Here is a 22,204-nt window from a genome sequence, read left to right on the forward strand (position 1 = left end):
TGTTTGCATCCCTTTAATTTATGTTCAAGCTATCATGTTCAAATTTGAAGTACAGTGAATAATTAGTGCCTCCGTATACCAGCTCCGTATTGTAAGCTTTTATTGCATCATTTAATTACATTCAAGATAACATTCTAGAATGTCAAGTGCAGGGATTAATAAAAAAAATTGTCAGATTGGTCTTTGATCATATTTGCTATGATTAGGCAATTTGAGTAAGTGTTTAAGGCTTACGGCCACACCAGCTTGAGAACGCCCAATCTCCTCTGACCTTGGAAGCTAAGCAAGTTTGGGCCTGAATAGTACTGAGGTGGGACCCTACCTAGGAATACCAGGTGCTGTAAGCTTTTCTTGCATCACTTTAATTTACTTTCAAGCTGACATGCTCAAATGTGAAGTGCAGTGATTAATAAAAAAAACTATCTGTTAGCACCTGGGAATAGCAGATGCTGTAAGTTTTTTTTGCATCACTTTCATTTACTCTCCAACTCACATGCCTGAATGTGAAGTGCAGTGATTCCTCAAAAATCTATCTGTTAGCACCTTGGACTACGAGATGCTGTAAGCTTCTCTTGCATCACTTTAATTTACTTTCAAGATGACATGCTAGGATGTGAAGTGCAGTGATTAATTAAAAAAACTATCTGTTAGCACCTGGGAATAGCAAATGCTGTAAGTTTTTGTTGCATCACTTTACTTTAATCTGCAACTGACAAGCTTGTATGTGAAGTGTACAGATTAAATAGAAATATTTTAGTACCAGGGAATAGCAGGTGCTGTAAGATTGTATTGCATCCCTTTAATTTATGTTCAAGCTATCATGTTCAAATTTGAAGTGCAGTGAATAATTAACTCAAACTATCTGTTAGCACCTGGGAATAGCAGATGCTGTAAGTTTTTTTTGCATCACTTTCATTTACTCTCCAACTCACATGCCTGAATGTGAAGTGCAGTGATTCATCACAAAACTATATGTTAGCACATTGGACTACGAGATGCTGTAAGCTTCTCTTGCATCACTTTAATTTACTGTCAAGATGACATGCTAGGATGTGAAATGCAGTGATTAATTAAAAAAACTATCTGTTAGCACCTGGGAATAGCAGATGCTGTAAGTTTTTGTTGCATCACTTTACTTTAATCTGCAACTGACAAGCTTGTATGTGAAGTGTACAGATTAAATAGAAATATTTTAGTACCAGGGAATAGCAGGTGCTGTAAGATTGTTTGCATCCCTTTAATTTATGTTCAAGCTATCATGTTCAAATTTGAAGTGCAGTGAATAATTAGTGCCTCCGTATACCAGCTCCGTATTGTAAGCTTTTATTGCATCATTTAATTACATTCAAGATAACATTCTAGAATGTCAAGTGCAGGGATTAATAAAAAAAATTGTCAGATTGGTCTTTGATCATATTTGCTATGATTAGGCAATTTGAGTAAGTGTTTAAGGCTTACGGCCACACCATCTTGAGAACGCCCAATCTCATCTGACCTTGGAAGCTAAGCAAGTTTGGCCCTGAATAGTACTGAGGTGGGACCCTACCTAGGAATACCAGGTGCTGTAAGCTTTTCTTGCATCACTTTAATTTACTTTCAAGCTGACATGCTCAAATGTGAAGTGCAGTGATTAATAAAAAAAACTATCTGTTAGCACCTGGGAATAGCAGATGCTGTAAGTTTTTTTTGCATCACTTTCATTTACTCTCCAACTCACATGCCTGAATGTGAAGTGCAGTGATTCCTCAAAAATCTATCTGTTAGCACCTTGGACTACGAGATGCTGTAAGCTTCTCTTGCATCACTTTAATTTACTTTCAAGATGACATGCTAGGATGTGAAGTGCAGTGATTAATTAAAAAAACTATCTGTTAGCACCTGGGAATAGCAAATGCTGTAAGTTTTTGTTGCATCACTTTACTTTAATCTGCAACTGACAAGCTTGTATGTGAAGTGTACAGATTAAATAGAAATATTTTAGTACCAGGGAATAGCAGGTGCTGTAAGATTGTATTGCATCCCTTTAATTTATGTTCAAGCTATCATGTTCAAATTTGAAGTGCAGTGAATAATTAACTCAGACTATCTGTTAGCACCTGGGAATAGCAGATGCTGTAAGTTTTTTTTGCATCACTTTCATTTACTCTCCAACTCACATGCCTGAATGTGAAGTGCAGTGATTCATCACAAAACTATATGTTAGCACATTGGACTACGAGATGCTGTAAGCTTCTCTTGCATCACTTTAATTTACTGTCAAGATGACATGCTAGGATGTGAAATGCAGTGATTAATTAAAAAAACTATCTGTTAGCACCTGGGAATAGCAGATGCTATAAGTTTTTGTTGCATCACTTTACTTTAATCTGCAACTGACAAGCTTGTATGTGAAGTGTACAGATTAAATAGAAATATTTTAGTACCAGGGAATAGCAGGTGCTGTAAGATTGTATTGCATCCCTTTAATTTATGTTCAAGCTATCATGTTCAAATTTGAAGTGCAATGAATAATTAACTCAAACTATCTGTTAGCACCTGGGAAAAGCAGATGCTGTAAGTTTTTTTTGCATCACTTTCATTTACTCTCCAACTCACATGCCTGAATGTGAAGTGCAGTGATTCATCAAAAAACTATATGTTAGCACATTGGACTACGAGATGCTGTAAGCTTCTCTTGCATCACTTTAATTTACTGTCAAGATGACATGCTAGGATGTGAAATGCAGTGATTAATTAAAAAAACTATCTGTTAGCACCTGGGAATAGCAGATGCTGTAAGTTTTTGTTGCATCACTTTACTTTAATCTGCAACTGACAAGCTTGTATGTGAAGTGTACAGATTAAATAGAAATATTTTAGTACCAGGGAATAGCAGGTGCTGTAAGATTGTATTGCATCCCTTTAATTTATGTTCAAGCTATCATGTTCAAATTTGAAGTGCAGTGAATAATTAACTCAAACTATCTGTTAGCACCTGGGAATAGCAGATGCTGTAAGTTTTTTTTGCATCACTTTCATTTACTCTCCAACTCACATGCCTGAATGTGAAGTGCAGTGATTCATCAAAAAACTATATGTTAGCACCTTGGACTACGAGATGCTGTAAGCTTCTCTTGCATCACTTTAATTTACTGTCAAGATGACATGCTAGGATGTGAAATGCAGTGATTAATAAAAAAAACTATCTGTTAGCACCTGGGAATAGCCGATGCTGTAAGTTTTTTTTGCATCACTTTCATTTACTCTCCAACTCACATGCCTGAATGTGAAGTGCAGTGATTCATCAAAAAACTGTCTGTTAGTGCCTCCGTATACCAGATGTTGTAAGCTTTTATTGCATCATTTAATTTACATTCAAGATAACATTCTAGAATGTCAATTGCAGGGATTAATAAAAAAAATTGTCAGATTGGTCTTTGATCATATTTGCTATGATTAGGCAATTTGAGTAAGTGTTTAAGGCTTATGGCCATACCAGCTTGAGAATGCCCAATCTCATCTGACCTTGGAAGCTAAGCAAGTTTGGGCCTGGATAGTACTGAGGTGGGACCCTACCTATGTATACCAGGTGCTGTAAGCTTTTCTTGCATCACTTTAATTTACTTTCAAGCTGACATGCTCAAATGTGAAGTGCAATGATTAATAAAAAAAACTATCTGTTAGCACCTGGGAATAGCAGATGCTATAAGTTTTTTTTGCATCACTTTCATTTACTCTCCAACTCACATGCCTGAATGTGAAGTGCAGTGATTCATCAAAAAACTGTCTGTTAGTGCCTCCGTATACCAGATGTTGTAAGCTTTTATTGCATCATTTAATTTACATTCAAGATAACATTCTAGAATGTCAATTGCAGGGATTAATAAAAAAAATTGTCAGATTGGTCTTTGATCATATTTGCTATGATTAGGCAATTTGAGTAAGTGTTTAAGGCTTACGGCCACACCATCTTGAGAATGCCCAATCTCATCTGACCTTAGAAGCTAAGCAAGTTTGGGCCTGGATAGTACTGAGGTGGGACCCTACCTATGTATACCAGGTGCTGTAAGCTTTTCTTGCATCACTTTAATTTACTTTCACGCTGACATGCTCAAATGTGAAGTGCAATGATTAATAAAAAAAACTATCTGTTAGCACCTGGGAATAGCAGATGCTGTAAGTTTTTGTTGCATCACTTTACTTTAATCTGCAACTGACAAGCTTGTATGTGAAGTGTACAGATTAAATAGAAATATTTTAGTACCAGGGAATAGCAGGTGCTGTAAGATTGTATTGCATCCCTTTAATTTATGTTCAAGCTATCATGTTCAAATTTGAAGTGCAGTGAATAATTAACTCAAACTATCTGTTAGCACCTGGGAATAGCAGATGCTGTAAGTTTTTTTTGCATCACTTTCATTTACTCTCCAACTCACATGCCTGAATGTGAAGTGCAGTGATTCATCAAAAAACTATATGTTAGCACCTTGGACTACGAGATGCTGTAAGCTTCTCTTGCATCACTTTAATTTACTGTCAAGATGACATGCTAGGATGTGAAATGCAGTGATTAATTAAAAAAACTATCTGTTAGCACCTGGGAATAGCAGATGCTGTAAGTTTTTGTTGCATCACTTTACTTTAATCTGCAACTGACAAGCTTGTATGTGAAGTGTACAGATTAAATAGAAATATATTAGTACCAGGGAATAGCAGGTGCTGTAAGATTGTATCGCATCCCTTTAAATTATGTTCAAGCTATCATGTTCAAATTTGAAGTGCAGTGAATAATTAGTGCCTCCGTATACCAACTCCGTATTGTAAGCTTTTATTGCATCATTTAATTACATTCAAGATAACATTCTAGAATGTCAAGTGCAGGGATTAATAAAAAAAATTGTCAGATTGGTCTTTGATCATATTTGCTATGATTAGGCAATTTGAGTAAGCGTATAAGGCTTACGGCCACACCAGCTTGAGAACGCCCAATCTCATCTGACCTTGGAAGCTAAGCAAGTTTGGGCCTGGATAGTACTGAGGTGGGACCCTACCTAGGAATACCAGGTGCTGTAAGCTTTTCTTGCATCACTTTAATTTACTTTCAAGCTGACATGCTCAAATGTGAAGTGCAGTGATTAATAAAAAAAACTATCTGTTAGCACCTGGGAATAGCCGATGCTGTAAGTTTTTTTTGCATCACTTTCATTTACTCTCCAACTCACATGCCTGAATGTGAAGTGCAGTGATTCATCAAAAAACTGTCTGTTAGTGCCTCCGTATACCAGATGTTGTAAGCTTTTATTGCATCATTTAATTTACATTCAAGATAACATTCTAGAATGTCAATTGCAGGGATTAATAAAAAAAATTGTCAGATTGGTCTTTGATCATATTTGCTATGATTAGGCAATTTGAGTAAGTGTTTAAGGCTTACGGCCACACCAGCTTGAGAATGCCCAATCTCATCTGACCTTAGAAGCTAAGCAAGTTTGGGCCTGGATAGTACTGAGGTGGGACCCTACCTATGTATACCAGGTGCTGTAAGCTTTTCTTGCATCACTTTAATTTACTTTCACGCTGACATGCTCAAATGTGAAGTGCAATGATTAATAAAAAAAACTATCTGTTAGCACCTGGGAATAGCAGATGCTGTAAGTTTTTGTTGCATCACTTTACTTTAATCTGCAACTGACAAGCTTGTATGTGAAGTGTACAGATTAAATAGAAATATTTTAGTACCAGGGAATAGCAGGTGCTGTAAGATTGTATTGCATCCCTTTAATTTATGTTCAAGCTATCATGTTCAAATTTGAAGTGCAGTGAATAATTAGTGCCTCCGTATACCAGCTCCGTATTGTAAGCTTTTATTGCATCATTTAATTACATTCAAGATAACATTCTAGAATGTCAAGTGCAGGGATTAATAAAAAAAATTGTCAGATTGGTCTTTGATCATATTTGCTATGATTAGGCAGTTTGAGTAAGCGCATAAGGCTTACGGCCACACCAGCTTGAGAACGCCCAATCTCATCTGACCTTGGAAGCTAAGCAAGTTTGGGCCTGGATAGTACTGAGGTGGGACCCTACCTAGGAATACCAGGTGCTGTAAGCTTTTCTTGCATCACTTTAATTTACTTTCAAGCTGACATGCTCAAATGTGAAGTGCAGTGATTAATAAAAAAACTATCTGTTAGCACCTGGGAATAGCCGATGCTGTAAGTTTTTTTTGCATCACTTTCATTTACTCTCCAACTCACATGCCTGAATGTGAAGTGCAGTGATTCATCAAAAAACTATATGTTAGCACCTTTGACTACGAGATGCTGTAAGCTTCTCTTGCATCACTTTAATTTACTGTCAAGATGACATGCTAGGATGTGAAATGCAGTGATTAATTAAAAAAACTATCTGTTAGCACCTGGGAATAGCAGATGCTGTAAGTTTTTGTTGCATCACTTTACTTTAATCTGCAACTGACAAGCTTGTATGTGAAGTGTACAGATTAAATAGAAATATTTTAGTACCAGGGAATAGCAGGTGCTGTAAGATTGTATTGCATCCCTTTAATTTATGTTCAAGCTATCATGTTCAAATTTGAAGTGCAGTGAATAATTAATTCAAACTATCTGTTAGCACCTGGGAATAGCAGATGCTGTACTTTTTTTTGCATCACTTTCATTTACTCTCCAACTCACATGCCTGAATGTGAAGTGCAGTGATTCATCAAAAAACTGTCTGTTAGTGCCTCCGTATTCCAGATGTTGTAAGCTTTTATTGCATCATTTAATTTACATTCAAGATAACATTCTAGAATGTCAATTGCAGGGATTAATAAAAAAAATTGTCAGATTGGTCTTTGATCATATTTGCTATGATTAGGCAATTTGAGTAAGTATTTAAGGCTTACGGCCATACCAGCTTGAGAATGCCCAATCTCATCTGACCTTGGAAGCTAAGCAAGTTTGGGCCTGGATAGTACTGAGGTGGGACCCTACCTATGTATACCAGGTGCTGTAAGCTTTTCTTGCATCACTTTAATTTACTTTCAAGCTGACATGCTCAAATGTGAAGTGCAATGATTAATAAAAAAAACTATCTGTTAGCACCTGGGAATAGCCGATGCTGTAAGTTTTTTTTGCATCACTTTCATTTACTCTCCAACTCACATGCCTGAATGTGAAGTGCAGTGATTCATCAAAAAACTATATGTTAGCACCTTGGACTACGAGATGCTGTAAGCTTCTCTTGCATCACTTTAATTTACTGTCAAGATGACATGCTAGGATGTGAAATGCAGTGATTAATTAAAAAAACTATCTGTTAGCACCTGGGAATAGCAGATGCTGTAAGTTTTTGTTGCATCACTTTACTTTAATCTGCAACTGACAAGCTTGTATGTGAAGTGTACAGATTAAATAGAAATATTTTAGTACCAGGGAATAGCAGGTGCTGTAAGATTGTATTGCATCCCTTTAATTTATGTTCAAGCTATCATGTTCAAATTTGAAGTGCAGTGAATAATTAGTGCCTCCGTATACCAGCTCCGTATTGTAAGCTTTTATTGCATCATTTAATTACATTCAAGATAACATTCTAGAATGTCAAGTGCAGGGATTAATAAAAAAAATTGTCTGATTGGTCTTTGATCATATTTGCCATGATTAGGCAATTTGAGTAAGCGTATAAGGCTTACGGCCACACCAGCTTGAGAACGCCCAATCTCATCTGACCTTGGAAGCTAAGCAAGTTTGGGCCTGGATAGTACTGAGGTGGGACCCTACCTAGGAATACCAGGTGCTGTAAGCTTTTCTTGCATCACTTTAATTTACTTTCAAGCTGAGATGCTCAAATGTGAAGTGCAGTGATTAATAAAAAAAACTATCTGTTAGCACCTGGGAATAGCCGATGCTGTAAGTTTTTTTTGCATCACTTTCATTTACTCTCCAACTCACATGCCTGAATGTGAAGTGCAGTGATTCATCAAAAAACTGTCTGTTAGTGCCTTCGTATACCAGATGTTGTAAGCTTTTATTGCATCATTTAATTTACATTCAAGATAACATTCTAGAATGTCAATTGCAGGGATTAATAAAAAAAATTGTCAGATTGGTCTTTGATCATATTTGCTATGATTAGGCAATTTGAGTAAGTGTTTAAGGCTTACGGCCACACCAGCTTGAGAATGCCCAATCTCATCTGACCTTGGAAGCTAAGCAAGTTTGGGCCTGGATAGTACTGAGGTGGGACCCTACCTATGTATACCAGGTGCTGTAAGCTTTTCTTGCATCACTTTAATTTACTTTCACGCTGACATGCTCAAATGTGAAGTGCAATGATTAATAAAAAAAACTATCTGTTAGCACCTGGGAATAGCAGATGCTGTAAGTTTTTTTTGCATCACTTTCATTTACTCTCCAACTCACATGCCTGAATGTGAAGTGCAGTAAATCATCAAAAAACTGTCTGTTAGCACCTTGGACTACGAGATGCGGTAAGCTTCTCTTGCATCACTTTAATTTACTGTCAAGATGACATGCTAAGATGTGAAATGCAGTGAATAATTAAAAAAACTATCTGTTAGCACCTGGGAATAGCAGATGCTGTAAGTTTTTGTTGCATCACTTTACTTTAATCTGCAACTGACAAGCTTGTATGTGAAGTGTACAGATTAAATAGAAATATTTTAGTACCAGGGAATAGCAGGTGCTGTAAGATTGTATTGCATCCCTTTAATTTATGTTCAAGCTATCATGTTCAAATTTGAAGTGCAGTGAATAATTAGTGCCTCCGTATACCAGCTCTGTATTGTAAGCTTTTATTGCATCATTTAATTACATTCAAGATAACATTCTAGAATGTCAAGTGCAGGGATTAATAAAAAAAATTGTCTGATTGGTCTTTGATCATATTTGCCATGATTAGGCAATTTGAGTAAGCGTATAAGGCTTACGGCCACACCAGCTTGAGAACGCCCAGTCTCATCTGACCTTGGAAGCTAAGCAAGTTTGGGCCTGGATAGTACTGAGGTGGGACCCTACCTAGGAATACCAGGTGCTGTAAGCTTTTCTTGCATCACTTTAATTTACTTTCAAGCTGAGATGCTCAAATGTGAAGTGCAGTGATTAATAAAAAAAACTATCTGTTAGCACCTGGGAATAGCCGATGCTGTAAGTTTTTTTTGCATCACTTTCATTTACTCTCCAACTCACATGCCTGAATGTGAAGTGCAGTGATTCATCAAAAAACTGTCTGTTAGTGCCTCCGTATACCAGATGTTGTAAGCTTTTATTGCATCATTTAATTTACATTCAAGATAACATTCTAGAATGTCAATTGCAGGGATTAATAAAAAAAATTGTCAGATTGGTCTTTGATCATATTTGCTATGATTAGGCAATTTGAGTAAGAGTTTAAGGCTTACGGCCACACCAGCTTGAGAATGCCCAATCTCATCTGACCTTGGAAGCTAAGCAAGTTTGGGCCTGGATAGTACTGAGGTGGGACCCTACCTATGTATACCAGGTGCTGTAAGCTTTTCTTGCATCACTTTAATTTACTTTCACGCTGACATGCTCAAATGTGAAGTGCAATGATTAATAAAAAAAACTATCTGTTAGCACCTGGGAATAGCAGATGCTGTAAGTTTTTTTTGCATCACTTTCATTTACTCTCCAACTCACATGCCTGAATGTGAAGTGCAGTAAATCATCAAAAAACTGTCTCTTAGCACCTTGGACTACGAGATGCGGTAAGCTTCTCTTGCATCACTTTAATTTACTGTCAAGATGACATGCTAAGATGTGAAATGCAGTGAATAATTAAAAAAACTATCTGTTAGCACCTGGGAATAGCAGATGCTGTAAGTTTTTGTTGCATCACTTTACTTTAATCTGCAACTGACAAGCTTGTATGTGAAGTGTACAGATTAAATAGAAATATTTTAGTACCAGGGAATAGCAGGTGCTGTAAGATTGTATTGCATCCCTTTAATTTATGTTCAAGCTATCATGTTCAAATTTGAAGTGCAGTGAATAATTAGTGCCTCCGTATACCAGCTCTGTATTGTAAGCTTTTATTGCATCATTTAATTACATTCAAGATGACATGCTAGGATGTGAAATGCAGTGATTAATAAAAAAAACTATCTGTTAGCACCTGGGAATAGCCGATGCTATAAGTTTTTTTTGCATCACTTTCATTTACTCTCCAACTCACATGCCTGAATGTGAAGTGCAGTGATTCATCAAAAAACTGTCTGTTAGTGCCTCCGTATACCAGATGTTGTAAGCTTTTATTGCATCATTTAATTTACATTCAAGATAACATTCTAGAATGTCAATTGCAGGGATTAATAAAAAAAATTGTCAGATTGGTCTTTGATCATATTTGCTATGATTAGGCAATTTGAGTAAGTGTTTAAGGCTTACGGCCACACCAGCTTGAGAATGCCCAATCTCATCTGACCTTGGAAGCTAAGCAAGTTTGGGCCTGGATAGTACTGAGTTGGGACCCTACCTATGTATACCAGGTGCTGTAAGCTTTTCTTGCATCACTTTAATTTACTTTCAAGCTGACATGCTCAAATGTGAAGTGCAATGATTAATAAAAAAAACTATCTGTTAGCACCTGGGAATAGCCGATGCTGTAAGTTTTTTTTGCATCACTTTCATTTACTCTCCAACTCACATGCCTGAATGTGAAGTGCAGTGATTCATCAAAAAACTATATGTTAGCACCTTGGACTACGAGATGCTGTAAGCTTCTCTTGCATCACTTTAATTTACTGTCAAGATGACATGCTAGGATGTGAAATGCAGTGATTAATTAAAAAAACTATCTGTTAGCACCTGGGAATAGCAGATGCTGTAAGTTTTTGTTGCATCACTTTACTTTAATCTGCAACTGACAAGCTTGTATGTGAAGTGTACAGATTAAATAGAAATATTTTAGTACCAGGGAATAGCAGGTGCTGTAAGATTGTATTGCATCCCTTTAATTTATGTTCAAGCTATCATGTTCAAATTTGAAGTGCAGTGAATAATTAGTGCCTCCGTATACCAGCTCCGTATTGTAAGCTTTTATTGCATCATTTAATTACATTCAAGATAACATTCTAGAATGTCAAGTGCAGGGATTAATAAAAAAAATTGTCTGATTGGTCTTTGATCATATTTGCCATGATTAGGCAATTTGAGTAAGCGTATAAGGCTTACGGCCACACCAGCTTGAGAACGCCCAATCTCATCTGACCTTGGAAGCTAAGCAAGTTTGGGCCTGGATAGTACTGAGGTGGGACCCTACCTAGGAATACCAGGTGCTGTAAGCTTTTCTTGCATCACTTTAATTTACTTTCAAGCTGAGATGCTCAAATGTGAAGTGCAGTGATTAATAAAAAAAACTATCTGTTAGCACCTGGGAATAGCCGATGCTGTAAGTTTTTTTTTGCATCACTTTCATTTACTCTCCAACTCACATGCCTGAATGTGAAGTGCAGTGATTCATCAAAAAACTGTCTGTTAGTGCCTTCGTATACCAGATGTTGTAAGCTTTTATTGCATCATTTAATTTACATTCAAGATAACATTCTAGAATGTCAATTGCAGGGATTAATAAAAAAAATTGTCAGATTGGTCTTTGATCATATTTGCTATGATTAGGCAATTTGAGTAAGTGTTTAAGGCTTGCGGCCACACCAGCTTGAGAATGCCCAATCTCATCTGACCTTGGAAGCTAAGCAAGTTTGGGCCTGGATAGTACTGAGGTGGGACCCTACCTATGTATACCAGGTGCTGTAAGCTTTTCTTGCATCACTTTAATTTACTTTCACGCTGACATGCTCAAATGTGAAGTGCAATGATTAATAAAAAAAACTATCTGTTAGCACCTGGGAATAGCAGATGCTGTAAGTTTTTTTTGCATCACTTTCATTTACTCTCCAACTCACATGCCTGAATGTGAAGTGCAGTAAATCATCAAAAAACTGTCTGTTAGCACCTTGGACTACGAGATGCGGTAAGCTTCTCTTGCATCACTTTAATTTACTGTCAAGATGACATGCTAAGATGTGAAATGCAGTGAATAATTAAAAAAACTATCTGTTAGCACCTGGGAATAGCAGATGCTGTAAGTTTTTGTTGCATCACTTTACTTTAATCTGCAACTGACAAGCTTGTATGTGAAGTGTACAGATTAAATAGAAATATTTTAGTACCAGGGAATAGCAGGTGCTGTAAGATTGTATTGCATCCCTTTAATTTATGTTCAAGCTATCATGTTCAAATTTGAAGTGCAGTGAATAATTAGTGCCTCCGTATACCAGCTCTGTATTGTAAGCTTTTATTGCATCATTTAATTACATTCAAGATAACATTCTAGAATGTCAAGTGCAGGGATTAATAAAAAAAATTGTCTGATTGGTCTTTGATCATATTTGCCATGATTAGGCAATTTGAGTAAGCGTATAAGGCTTACGGCCACACCAGCTTGAGAACGCCCAATCTCATCTGACCTTGGAAGCTAAGCAAGTTTGGGCCTGGATAGTACTGAGGTGGGACCCTACCTAGGAATACCAGGTGCTGTAAGCTTTTCTTGCATCACTTTAATTTACTTTCAAGCTGAGATGCTCAAATGTGAAGTGCAGTGATTAATAAAAAAAACTATCTGTTAGCACCTGGGAATAGCCGATGCTATAAGTTTTTTTTGCATCACTTTCATTTACTCTCCAACTCACATGCCTGAATGTGAAGTGCAGTGATTCATCAAAAAACTGTCTGTTAGTGCCTCCGTATACCAGATGTTGTAAGCTTTTATTGCATCATTTAATTTACATTCAAGATAACATTCTAGAATGTCAATTGCAGGGATTAATAAAAAAAATTGTCAGATTGGTCTTTGATCATATTTGCTATGATTAGGCAATTTGAGTAAGTGTTTAAGGCTTACGGCCACACCAGCTTGAGAATGCCCAATCTCATCTGACCTTGGAAGCTAAGCAAGTTTGGGCCTGGATAGTACTGAGTTGGGACCCTACCTATGTATACCAGGTGCTGTAAGCTTTTCTTGCATCACTTTAATTTACTTTCAAGCTGACATGCTCAAATGTGAAGTGCAATGATTAATAAAAAAAACTATCTGTTAGCACCTGGGAATAGCCGATGCTGTAAGTTTTTTTTGCATCACTTTCATTTACTCTCCAACTCACATGCCTGAATGTGAAGTGCAGTGATTCATCAAAAAACTATATGTTAGCACCTTGGACTACGAGATGCTGTAAGCTTCTCTTGCATCACTTTAATTTACTGTCAAGATGACATGCTAGGATGTGAAATGCAGTGATTAATTAAAAAAACTATCTGTTAGCACCTGGGAATAGCAGATGCTGTAAGTTTTTGTTGCATCACTTTACTTTAATCTGCAACTGACAAGCTTGTATGTGAAGTGTACAGATTAAATAGAAATATTTTAGTACCAGGGAATAGCAGGTGCTGTAAGATTGTATTGCATCCCTTTAATTTATGTTCAAGCTATCATGTTCAAATTTGAAGTGCAGTGAATAATTAGTGCCTCCGTATACCAGCTCCGTATTGTAAGCTTTTATTGCATCATTTAATTACATTCAAGATAACATTCTAGAATGTCAAGTGCAGGGATTAATAAAAAAAATTGTCTGATTGGTCTTTGATCATATTTGCCATGATTAGGCAATTTGAGTAAGCGTATAAGGCTTACGGCCACACCAGCTTGAGAACGCCCAATCTCATCTGACCTTGGAAGCTAAGCAAGTTTGGGCCTGGATAGTACTGAGGTGGGACCCTACCTAGGAATACCAGGTGCTGTAAGCTTTTCTTGCATCACTTTAATTTACTTTCAAGCTGAGATGCTCAAATGTGAAGTGCAGTGATTAATAAAAAAAACTATCTGTTAGCACCTGGGAATAGCCGATGCTGTAAGTTTTTTTTTGCATCACTTTCATTTACTCTCCAACTCACATGCCTGAATGTGAAGTGCAGTGATTCATCAAAAAACTGTCTGTTAGTGCCTTCGTATACCAGATGTTGTAAGCTTTTATTGCATCATTTAATTTACATTCAAGATAACATTCTAGAATGTCAATTGCAGGGATTAATAAAAAAAATTGTCAGATTGGTCTTTGATCATATTTGCTATGATTAGGCAATTTGAGTAAGTGTTTAAGGCTTGCGGCCACACCAGCTTGAGAATGCCCAATCTCATCTGACCTTGGAAGCTAAGCAAGTTTGGGCCTGGATAGTACTGAGGTGGGACCCTACCTATGTATACCAGGTGCTGTAAGCTTTTCTTGCATCACTTTAATTTACTTTCACGCTGACATGCTCAAATGTGAAGTGCAATGATTAATAAAAAAAACTATCTGTTAGCACCTGGGAATAGCAGATGCTGTAAGTTTTTTTTGCATCACTTTCATTTACTCTCCAACTCACATGCCTGAATGTGAAGTGCAGTAAATCATCAAAAAACTGTCTGTTAGCACCTTGGACTACGAGATGCGGTAAGCTTCTCTTGCATCACTTTAATTTACTGTCAAGATGACATGCTAAGATGTGAAATGCAGTGAATAATTAAAAAAACTATCTGTTAGCACCTGGGAATAGCAGATGCTGTAAGTTTTTGTTGCATCACTTTACTTTAATCTGCAACTGACAAGCTTGTATGTGAAGTGTACAGATTAAATAGAAATATTTTAGTACCAGGGAATAGCAGGTGCTGTAAGATTGTATTGCATCCCTTTAATTTATGTTCAAGCTATCATGTTCAAATTTGAAGTGCAGTGAATAATTAGTGCCTCCGTATACCAGCTCTGTATTGTAAGCTTTTATTGCATCATTTAATTACATTCAAGATAACATTCTAGAATGTCAAGTGCAGGGATTAATAAAAAAAATTGTCTGATTGGTCTTTGATCATATTTGCCATGATTAGGCAATTTGAGTAAGCGTATAAGGCTTACGGCCACACCAGCTTGAGAACGCCCAATCTCATCTGACCTTGGAAGCTAAGCAAGTTTGGGCCTGGATAGTACTGAGGTGGGACCCTACCTAGGAATACCAGGTGCTGTAAGCTTTTCTTGCATCACTTTAATTTACTTTCAAGCTGAGATGCTCAAATGTGAAGTGCAGTGATTAATAAAAAAAACTATCTGTTAGCACCTGGGAATAGCCGATGCTGTAAGTTTTTTTTGCATCACTTTCATTTACTCTCCAACTCACATGCCTGAATGTGAAGTGCAGTGATTCATCAAAAAACTGTCTGTTAGTGCCTCCGTATACCAGATGTTGTAAGCTTTTATTGCATCATTTAATTTACATTCAAGATAACATTCTAGAATGTCAATTGCAGGGATTAATAAAAAAAATTGTCAGATTGGTCTTTGATCATATTTGCTATGATTAGGCAATTTGAGTAAGTGTTTAAGGCTTACGGCCACACCAGCTTGAGAATGCCCAATCTCATCTGACCTTGGAAGCTAAGCAAGTTTGGGCCTGGATAGTACTGAGGTTGGACCCTACCTATGTATACCAGGTGCTGTAAGCTTTTCTTGCATCACTTTAATTTACTTTCACGCTGACATGCTCAAATGTGAAGTGCAATGATTAATAAAAAAAACTATCTGTTAGCACCTGGGAATAGCAGATGCTGTAAGTTTTTTTTGCATCACTTTCATTTACTCTCCAACTCACATGCCTGAATGTGAAGTGCAGTAAATCATCAAAAAACTGTCTCTTAGCACCTTGGACTACGAGATGCGGTAAGCTTCTCTTGCATCACTTTAATTTACTGTCAAGATGACATGCTAAGATGTGAAATGCAGTGAATAATTAAAAAAACTATCTGTTAGCACCTGGGAATAGCAGATGCTGTAAGTTTTTGTTGCATCACTTTACTTTAATCTGCAACTGACAAGCTTGTATGTGAAGTGTACAGATTAAATAGAAATATTTTAGTACCAGGGAATAGCAGGTGCTGTAAGATTGTATTGCATCCCTTTAATTTATGTTCAAGCTATCATGTTCAAATTTGAAGTGCAGTGAATAATTAGTGCCTCCGTATACCAGCTCTGTATTGTAAGCTTTTATTGCATCATTTAATTACATTCAAGATAACATTCTAGAATGTCAAGTGCAGGGATTAATAAAAAAAATTGTCTGATTGGTCTTTGATCATATTTGCCATGATTAGGCAATTTGAGTAAGCGTATAAGGCTTACGGCCATACCAGCTTGAGCACGCCCAATCTCATCTGACCTTGGAAGCTAAGCAAGTTTGGGCCTGGATAGTACTGAGGTGGGACCCTACCTAGGAATACCAGGTGCTGTAAGCTTTTCTTGCATCACTTTAATTTACTTTCAAGCTGAGATGCTCAAATGTGAAGTGCAGTGATTAATAAAAAAAACTATCTGTTAGCACCTGGGAATAGCCGATGCTGTAAGTTTTTTTTGCATCACTTTCATTTACTCTCCAACTCACATGCCTGAATGTGAAGTGCAGTGATTCATCAAAAAACTGTCTGTTAGTGCCTCCGTATACCAGATGTTGTAAGCTTTTATTGCATCATTTAATTTACATTCAAGATAACATTCTAGAATGTCAATTGCAGGGATTAATAAAAAAAATTGTCAGATTGGTCTTTGATCATATTTGCTATGATTAGGCAATTTGAGTAAGTGTTTAAGGCTTACGGCCACACCAGCTTGAGAATGCCCAATCTCATCTGACCTTGGAAGCTAAGCAAGTTTGGGCCTGGATAGTACTGAGGTGGGACCCTACCTATGTATACCAGGTGCTGTAAGCTTTTCTTGCATCACTTTAATTTACTTTCACGCTGACATGCTCAAATGTGAAGTGCAATGATTAATAAAAAAAACTATCTGTTAGCACCTGGGAATAGCAGATGCTGTAAGTTTTTTTTGCATCACTTTCATTTACTCTCCAACTCACATGCCTGAATGTGAAGTGCAGTAAATCATCAAAAAACTGTCTCTTAGCACCTTGGACTACGAGATGCGGTAAGCTTCTCTTGCATCACTTTAATTTACTGTCAAGATGACATGCTAAGATGTGAAATGCAGTGAATAATTAAAAAAACTATCTGTTAGCACCTGGGAATAGCAGATGCTGTAAGTTTTTGTTGCATCACTTTACTTTAATCTGCAACTGACAAGCTTGTATGTGAAGTGTACAGATTAAATAGAAATATTTTAGTACCAGGGAATAGCAGGTGCTGTAAGATTGTATTGCATCCCTTTAATTTATGTTCAAGCTATCATGTTCAAATTTGAAGTGCAGTGAATAATTAGTGCCTCCGTATACCAGCTCTGTATTGTAAGCTTTTATTGCATCATTTAATTACATTCAAGATAACATTCTAGAATGTCAAGTGCAGGGATTAATAAAAAAAATTGTCTGATTGGTCTTTGATCATATTTGCCATGATTAGGCAATTTGAGTAAGCGTATAAGGCTTACGGCCACACCAGCTTGAGCACGCCCAATCTCATCTGACCTTGGAAGCTAAGCAAGTTTGGGCCTGGATAGTACTGAGGTGGGACCCTACCTAGGAATACCAGGTGCTGTAAGCTTTTCTTGCATCACTTTAATTTACTTTCAAGCTGAGATGCTCAAATGTGAAGTGCAGTGATTAATAAAAAAAACTATCTGTTAGCACCTGGGAATAGCCGATGCTGTAAGTTTTTTTTGCATCACTTTCATTTACTCTCCAACTCACATGCCTGAATGTGAAGTGCAGTGATTCATCAAAAAACTGTCTGTTAGTGCCTCCGTATACCAGATGTTGTAAGCTTTTATTGCATCATTTAATTTACATTCAAGATAACATTCTAGAATGTCAATTGCAGGGATTAATAAAAAAAATTGTCAGATTGGTCTTTGATCATATTTGCTATGATTAGGCAATTTGAGTAAGTGTTTAAGGCTTACGGCCACACCAGCTTGAGAATGCCCAATCTCATCTGACCTTGGAAGCTAAGCAAGTTTGGGCCTGGATAGTACTGAGGTGGGACCCTACCTATGTATACCAGGTGCTGTAAGCTTTTCTTGCATCACTTTAATTTACTTTCACGCTGACATGCTCAAATGTGAAGTGCAATGATTAATAAAAAAAACTATCTGTTAGCACCTGGGAATAGCAGATGCTGTAAGTTTTTTTTGCATCACTTTCATTTACTCTCCAACTCACATGCCTGAATGTGAAGTGCAGTAAATCATCAAAAAACTGTCTCTTAGCACCTTGGACTACGAGATGCGGTAAGCTTCTCTTGCATCACTTTAATTTACTGTCAAGATGACATGCTAAGATGTGAAATGCAGTGAATAATTAAAAAAACTATCTGTTAGCACCTGGGAATAGCAGATGCTGTAAGTTTTTGTTGCATCACTTTACTTTAATCTGCAACTGACAAGCTTGTATGTGAAGTGTACAGATTAAATAGAAATATTTTAGTACCAGGGAATAGCAGGTGCTGTAAGATTGTATTGCATCCCTTTAATTTATGTTCAAGCTATCATGTTCAAATTTGAAGTGCAGTGAATAATTAGTGCCTCCGTATACCAGCTCTGTATTGTAAGCTTTTATTGCATCATTTAATTACATTCAAGATAACATTCTAGAATGTCAAGTGCAGGGATTAATAAAAAAAATTGTCTGATTGGTCTTTGATCATATTTGCCATGATTAGGCAATTTGAGTAAGCGTATAAGGCTTACGGCCACACCAGCTTGAGAACGCCCAATCTCATCTGACCTTGGAAGCTAAGCAAGTTTGGGCCTGGATAGTACTGAGGTGGGACCCTACCTAGGAATACCAGGTGCTGTAAGCTTTTCTTGCATCACTTTAATTTACTTTCAAGCTGAGATGCTCAAATGTGAAGTGCAGTGATTAATAAAAAAAACTATCTGTTAGCACCTGGGAATAGCCGATGCTATAAGTTTTTTTTGCATCACTTTCATTTACTCTCCAACTCACATGCCTGAATGTGAAGTGCAGTGATTCATCAAAAAACTGTCTGTTAGTGCCTCCGTATACCAGATGTTGTAAGCTTTTATTGCATCATTTAATTTACATTCAAGATAACATTCTAGAATGTCAATTGCAGGGATTAATAAAAAAAATTGTCAGATTGGTCTTTGATCATATTTGCTATGATTAGGCAATTTGAGTAAGTGTTTAAGGCTTACGGCCACACCAGCTTGAGAATGCCCAATCTCATCTGACCTTGGAAGCTAAGCAAGTTTGGGCCTGGATAGTACTGAGGTGGGACCCTACCTATGTATACCAGGTGCTGTAAGCTTTTCTTGCATCACTTTAATTTACTTTCACGCTGACATGCTCAAATGTGAAGTGCAATGATTAATAAAAAAAACTATCTGTTAGCACCTGGGAATAGCAGATGCTGTAAGTTTTTTTTGCATCACTTTCATTTACTCTCCAACTCACATGCCTGAATGTGAAGTGCAGTAAATCATCAAAAAACTGTCTGTTAGCACCTTGGACTACGAGATGCGGTAAGCTTCTCTTGCATCACTTTAATTTACTGTCAAGATGACATGCTAAGATGTGAAATGCAGTGAATAATTAAAAAAACTATCTGTTAGCAACTGGGAATAGCAGATGCTGTAAGTTTTTGTTGCATCACTTTACTTTAATCTACAACTGACAAGCTTGTATGTGAAGTGTACAGATTAAATAGAAATATTTTAGTACCAGGGAATAGCAGGTGCTGTAAGATTGTATTGCATCCCTTTAATTTATGTTCAAGCTATCATGTTCAAATTTGAAGTGCAGTGAATAATTAGTGCCTCCGTATACCAGCTCCGTATTGTAAGCTTTTATTGCATCATTTAATTACATTCAAGATAACATTCTAGAATGTCAAGTGCAGGGATTAATAAAAAAAATTGTCTGATTGGTCTTTGATCATATTTGCCATGATTAGGCAATTTGAGTAAGCGTATAAGGCTTACGGCCACACCAGCTTGAGAACGCCCAATCTCATCTGACCTTGGAAGCTAAGCAAGTTTGGGCCTGGATAGTACTGAGGTGGGACCCTACCTAGGAATACCAGGTGCTGTAAGCTTTTCTTGCATCACTTTAATTTACTTTCAAGCTGAGATGCTCAAATGTGAAGTGCAGTGATTAATAAAAAAAACTATCTGTTAGCACCTGGGAATAGCCGATGCTGTAAGTTTTTTTTGCATCACTTTCATTTACTCTCCAACTCACATGCCTGAATGTGAAGTGCAGTGATTCATCAAAAAACTGTCTGTTAGTGCCTCCGTATACCAGATGTTGTAAGCTTTTATTGCATCATTTAATTTACATTCAAGATAACATTCTAGAATGTCAATTGCAGGGATTAATAAAAAAAATTGTCAGATTGGTCTTTGATCATATTTGCTATGATTAGGCAATTTGAGTAAGTGTTTAAGGCTTACGGCCACACCAGCTTGAGAATGCCCAATCTCATCTGACCTTGGAAGCTAAGCAAGTTTGGGCCTGGATAGTACTGAGGTGGGACCCTACCTATGTATACCAGGTGCTGTAAGCTTTTCTTGCATCACTTTAATTTACTTTCACGCTGACATGCTCAAATGTGAAGTGCAATGATTAATAAAAAAAACTATCTGTTAGCACCTGGGAATAGCAGATGCTGTAAGTTTTTTTTGCATCACTTTCATTTACTCTCCAACTCACATGCCTGAATGTGAAGTGCAGTAAATCATCAAAAAACTGTCTCTTAGCACCTTGGACTACGAGATGCGGTAAGCTTCTCTTGCATCACTTTAATTTACTGTCAAGATGACATGCTAAGATGTGAAATGCAGTGAATAATTAAAAAAACTATCTGTTAGCACCTGGGAATAGCAGATGCTGTAAGTTTTTGTTGCATCACTTTACTTTAATCTGCAACTGACAAGCTTGTATGTGAAGTGTACAGATTAAATAGAAATATTTTAGTACCAGGGAATAGCAGGTGCTGTAAGATTGTATTGCATCCCTTTAATTTATGTTCAAGCTATCATGTTCAAATTTGAAGTGCAGTGAATAATTAGTGCCTCCGTATACCAGCTCTGTATTGTAAGCTTTTATTGCATCATTTAATTACATTCAAGATAACATTCTAGAATGTCAAGTGCAGGGATTAATAAAAAAAATTGTCTGATTGGTCTTTGATCATATTTGCCATGATTAGGCAATTTGAGTAAGCGTATAAGGCTTACGGCCACACCAGCTTGAGAACGCCCAATCTCATCTGACCTTGGAAGCTAAGCAAGTTTGGGCCTGGATAGTACTGAGGTGGGACCCTACCTAGGAATACCAGGTGCTGTAAGCTTTTCTTGCATCACTTTAATTTACTTTCAAGCTGAGATGCTCAAATGTGAAGTGCAGTGATTAATAAAAAAAACTATCTGTTAGCACCTGGGAATAGCCGATGCTATAAGTTTTTTTTGCATCACTTTCATTTACTCTCCAACTCACATGCCTGAATGTGAAGTGCAGTGATTCATCAAAAAACTGTCTGTTAGTGCCTCCGTATACCAGATGTTGTAAGCTTTTATTGCATCATTTAATTTACATTCAAGATAACATTCTAGAATGTCAATTGCAGGGATTAATAAAAAAAATTGTCAGATTGGTCTTTGATCATATTTGCTATGATTAGGCAATTTGAGTAAGTGTTTAAGGCTTACGGCCACACCAGCTTGAGAATGCCCAATCTCATCTGACCTTGGAAGCTAAGCAAGTTTGGGCCTGGATAGTACTGAGTTGGGACCCTACCTATGTATACCAGGTGCTGTAAGCTTTTCTTGCATCACTTTAATTTACTTTCAAGCTGACATGCTCAAATGTGAAGTGCAATGATTAATAAAAAAAACTATCTGTTAGCACCTGGGAATAGCCGATGCTGTAAGTTTTTTTTGCATCACTTTCATTTACTCTCCAACTCACATGCCTGAATGTGAAGTGCAGTGATTCATCAAAAAACTATATGTTAGCACCTTGGACTACGAGATGCTGTAAGCTTCTCTTGCATCACTTTAATTTACTGTCAAGATGACATGCTAGGATGTGAAATGCAGTGATTAATTAAAAAAACTATCTGTTAGCACCTGGGAATAGCAGATGCTGTAAGTTTTTGTTGCATCACTTTACTTTAATCTGCAACTGACAAG

General features: G+C 37.0%; 11 non-coding genes and 20 pseudogenes across 11 annotated transcripts; all 31 read left to right on the forward strand.

Annotated features, from left to right (window-relative positions):
• The first annotated feature begins 228 nt into the window (after window positions 1-228).
• On the forward strand, window positions 229-347 carry LOC145648619 (5S ribosomal RNA; annotated as a pseudogene).
• Window positions 348-1,452: 1,105 nt separating this feature from the next.
• Window positions 1,453-1,571, forward strand: LOC145649767 (5S ribosomal RNA; annotated as a pseudogene).
• Window positions 1,572-3,461: 1,890 nt separating this feature from the next.
• Window positions 3,462-3,580, forward strand: LOC145649903 (5S ribosomal RNA; annotated as a pseudogene).
• Window positions 3,581-3,932: 352 nt separating this feature from the next.
• On the forward strand, window positions 3,933-4,051 carry LOC145644536 (5S ribosomal RNA; annotated as a pseudogene).
• Window positions 4,052-4,936: 885 nt separating this feature from the next.
• On the forward strand, window positions 4,937-5,055 carry LOC145648463 (5S ribosomal RNA). The gene has a single exon (XR_014116464.1). It is a non-coding gene; the product is annotated as a 5S ribosomal RNA (ribosomal RNA).
• A 352-nt stretch (window positions 5,056-5,407) lies between these two features.
• Window positions 5,408-5,526, forward strand: LOC145644019 (5S ribosomal RNA; annotated as a pseudogene).
• Window positions 5,527-5,972: 446 nt separating this feature from the next.
• LOC145648475 (5S ribosomal RNA) lies at window positions 5,973-6,091 on the forward strand. The gene has a single exon (XR_014116466.1). It is a non-coding gene; the product is annotated as a 5S ribosomal RNA (ribosomal RNA).
• A 789-nt stretch (window positions 6,092-6,880) lies between these two features.
• On the forward strand, window positions 6,881-6,999 carry LOC145649423 (5S ribosomal RNA; annotated as a pseudogene).
• Window positions 7,000-7,666: 667 nt separating this feature from the next.
• LOC145648486 (5S ribosomal RNA) lies at window positions 7,667-7,785 on the forward strand. Its single transcript, XR_014116468.1, has one exon. It is a non-coding gene; the product is annotated as a 5S ribosomal RNA (ribosomal RNA).
• Window positions 7,786-8,137: 352 nt separating this feature from the next.
• On the forward strand, window positions 8,138-8,256 carry LOC145650213 (5S ribosomal RNA; annotated as a pseudogene).
• Window positions 8,257-8,923: 667 nt separating this feature from the next.
• Window positions 8,924-9,042, forward strand: LOC145647872 (5S ribosomal RNA; annotated as a pseudogene).
• Window positions 9,043-9,394: 352 nt separating this feature from the next.
• LOC145650214 (5S ribosomal RNA) lies at window positions 9,395-9,513 on the forward strand (annotated as a pseudogene).
• An 887-nt stretch (window positions 9,514-10,400) lies between these two features.
• Window positions 10,401-10,519, forward strand: LOC145650540 (5S ribosomal RNA; annotated as a pseudogene).
• A 667-nt stretch (window positions 10,520-11,186) lies between these two features.
• On the forward strand, window positions 11,187-11,305 carry LOC145648497 (5S ribosomal RNA). The gene has a single exon (XR_014116469.1). It is a non-coding gene; the product is annotated as a 5S ribosomal RNA (ribosomal RNA).
• A 353-nt stretch (window positions 11,306-11,658) lies between these two features.
• Window positions 11,659-11,777, forward strand: LOC145650721 (5S ribosomal RNA; annotated as a pseudogene).
• Window positions 11,778-12,444: 667 nt separating this feature from the next.
• Window positions 12,445-12,563, forward strand: LOC145648508 (5S ribosomal RNA). Its single transcript, XR_014116470.1, has one exon. It is a non-coding gene; the product is annotated as a 5S ribosomal RNA (ribosomal RNA).
• Window positions 12,564-12,915: 352 nt separating this feature from the next.
• Window positions 12,916-13,034, forward strand: LOC145650541 (5S ribosomal RNA; annotated as a pseudogene).
• A 667-nt stretch (window positions 13,035-13,701) lies between these two features.
• On the forward strand, window positions 13,702-13,820 carry LOC145648520 (5S ribosomal RNA). Its single transcript, XR_014116471.1, has one exon. It is a non-coding gene; the product is annotated as a 5S ribosomal RNA (ribosomal RNA).
• A 353-nt stretch (window positions 13,821-14,173) lies between these two features.
• Window positions 14,174-14,292, forward strand: LOC145650722 (5S ribosomal RNA; annotated as a pseudogene).
• Window positions 14,293-14,959: 667 nt separating this feature from the next.
• LOC145648531 (5S ribosomal RNA) lies at window positions 14,960-15,078 on the forward strand. The gene has a single exon (XR_014116472.1). It is a non-coding gene; the product is annotated as a 5S ribosomal RNA (ribosomal RNA).
• Window positions 15,079-15,430: 352 nt separating this feature from the next.
• On the forward strand, window positions 15,431-15,549 carry LOC145650846 (5S ribosomal RNA; annotated as a pseudogene).
• Window positions 15,550-16,216: 667 nt separating this feature from the next.
• Window positions 16,217-16,335, forward strand: LOC145649362 (5S ribosomal RNA). Its single transcript, XR_014116575.1, has one exon. It is a non-coding gene; the product is annotated as a 5S ribosomal RNA (ribosomal RNA).
• A 352-nt stretch (window positions 16,336-16,687) lies between these two features.
• On the forward strand, window positions 16,688-16,806 carry LOC145650215 (5S ribosomal RNA; annotated as a pseudogene).
• A 667-nt stretch (window positions 16,807-17,473) lies between these two features.
• On the forward strand, window positions 17,474-17,592 carry LOC145647043 (5S ribosomal RNA; annotated as a pseudogene).
• A 352-nt stretch (window positions 17,593-17,944) lies between these two features.
• Window positions 17,945-18,063, forward strand: LOC145650216 (5S ribosomal RNA; annotated as a pseudogene).
• A 667-nt stretch (window positions 18,064-18,730) lies between these two features.
• On the forward strand, window positions 18,731-18,849 carry LOC145648542 (5S ribosomal RNA). Its single transcript, XR_014116473.1, has one exon. It is a non-coding gene; the product is annotated as a 5S ribosomal RNA (ribosomal RNA).
• Window positions 18,850-19,201: 352 nt separating this feature from the next.
• LOC145650217 (5S ribosomal RNA) lies at window positions 19,202-19,320 on the forward strand (annotated as a pseudogene).
• A 667-nt stretch (window positions 19,321-19,987) lies between these two features.
• On the forward strand, window positions 19,988-20,106 carry LOC145648553 (5S ribosomal RNA). The gene has a single exon (XR_014116474.1). It is a non-coding gene; the product is annotated as a 5S ribosomal RNA (ribosomal RNA).
• Window positions 20,107-20,458: 352 nt separating this feature from the next.
• LOC145650218 (5S ribosomal RNA) lies at window positions 20,459-20,577 on the forward strand (annotated as a pseudogene).
• A 667-nt stretch (window positions 20,578-21,244) lies between these two features.
• LOC145648564 (5S ribosomal RNA) lies at window positions 21,245-21,363 on the forward strand. Its single transcript, XR_014116475.1, has one exon. It is a non-coding gene; the product is annotated as a 5S ribosomal RNA (ribosomal RNA).
• Window positions 21,364-21,715: 352 nt separating this feature from the next.
• On the forward strand, window positions 21,716-21,834 carry LOC145650542 (5S ribosomal RNA; annotated as a pseudogene).
• The last annotated feature ends 370 nt before the right edge of the window (window positions 21,835-22,204 follow it).

Source organism: Electrophorus electricus, chromosome 13 (assembly GCF_041902795.1).
Source record: "Electrophorus electricus isolate QZ-2024a chromosome 13, ASM4190279v1, whole genome shotgun sequence".
NCBI lineage: Eukaryota > Metazoa > Chordata > Actinopteri > Gymnotiformes > Gymnotidae > Electrophorus > Electrophorus electricus.